Here is a 1,142-nt window from a genome sequence, read left to right as displayed (position 1 = left end):
AGGAGGATCTCTGTGAGTTCGAGACCAGCCTGGTCTACAGAGCTAGTTCCAGGACAGGCTCCAAAGCCACAGAGAAACCCTGTCTCGAAAAACAAAACAAAACAAAACAAAACAAAAAAAAAGAAAAATAATTGAAACTTTAAAAACAGAAACAGAAAAGCAAACATCTAAGCCTAGATTGGCAAACTAGCTCATGGGCCAAATGCGGCAAGAAATATTTTTTTAGACAGAGTCTCAGTACGTAGTCCAGGTTGGCCTTGCCTTGAACTCCTCTTCCTCCTGTCTCAGATTGCTTAGTGCTGGAATTAGAGGCCCAGGACTCATCTGTTTTTGGGTGAAATTGAACTAAACCTAGGTTTTATATTTTAAATTTAAAATTTTAAATGGAGAAAAATCTGAAAAAAAAAAAAGACCCATGAAAACAATACGAAAAGAACTTTTCAGTGAGCAGGAGTAGAGTTTTACACGGCCGCCCAGATTTACTTCTCCGTGGTTGGTGGCACTGTCTTGGCAGAGCTGAGCAGCCACAATGTGCTTTTGCTAGAGAAAGTTCGCCTCCTCCCGAGCAGAGGCCTCAGAGGATGGGCCCGTGGCTTTAGTCTTCATTCAGCTATGTCTGAAGGCACCGTGGCTCCCACCTTAGGGATCCTAAGGGAGCGAAGCTGCGGCTTTCTCGCTGGCTAAGCTAGAAAGAGGAGGAAAGGGGTGCTTAGGGGCAGGTGCTTCGCAAGCTGATTCTCAAATAGCTTCACTCAGTCACCTGTGAAGAAAACTGTCGGCGGCTGGAGGCAGCCCTTTGTACATTTACTTCCTCAGTCCTGCAGTTTTCCTAGGGCTGGGACGGCTGGGACGGCTTTGAGGGTGGCTGTCTTCGCGGGGTGAGGGGTGGGGGTGTGTGTGGGGTGGAGGGATTAGTGCCGAGAGGGTGTTTCAGGGGATGCTGAGCACTTCTCTATGTTCTGGAGGGCCATTCTGGCTGGAGGTAGGGTGGGGCAGCACTGCTGAGATGCAGAAGAAGATCATGGAGAGAGGGAAGCTTTGATCAGAGATAGCCACACCCCATTCCCAGCCCCAACCCCACCCTAAGAAGGAGAAAATGTGGCCCAGAAACCAAAAGCTACGGAGAAACACTGTCTCGAAAA

This window comes from Microtus ochrogaster, chromosome 7 (genome assembly GCF_000317375.1).
Source record: "Microtus ochrogaster isolate Prairie Vole_2 chromosome 7, MicOch1.0, whole genome shotgun sequence".
In the NCBI taxonomy this organism is placed as follows: domain Eukaryota; kingdom Metazoa; phylum Chordata; class Mammalia; order Rodentia; family Cricetidae; genus Microtus; species Microtus ochrogaster.
Note: the sequence above shows the minus strand (reverse complement) of the source record.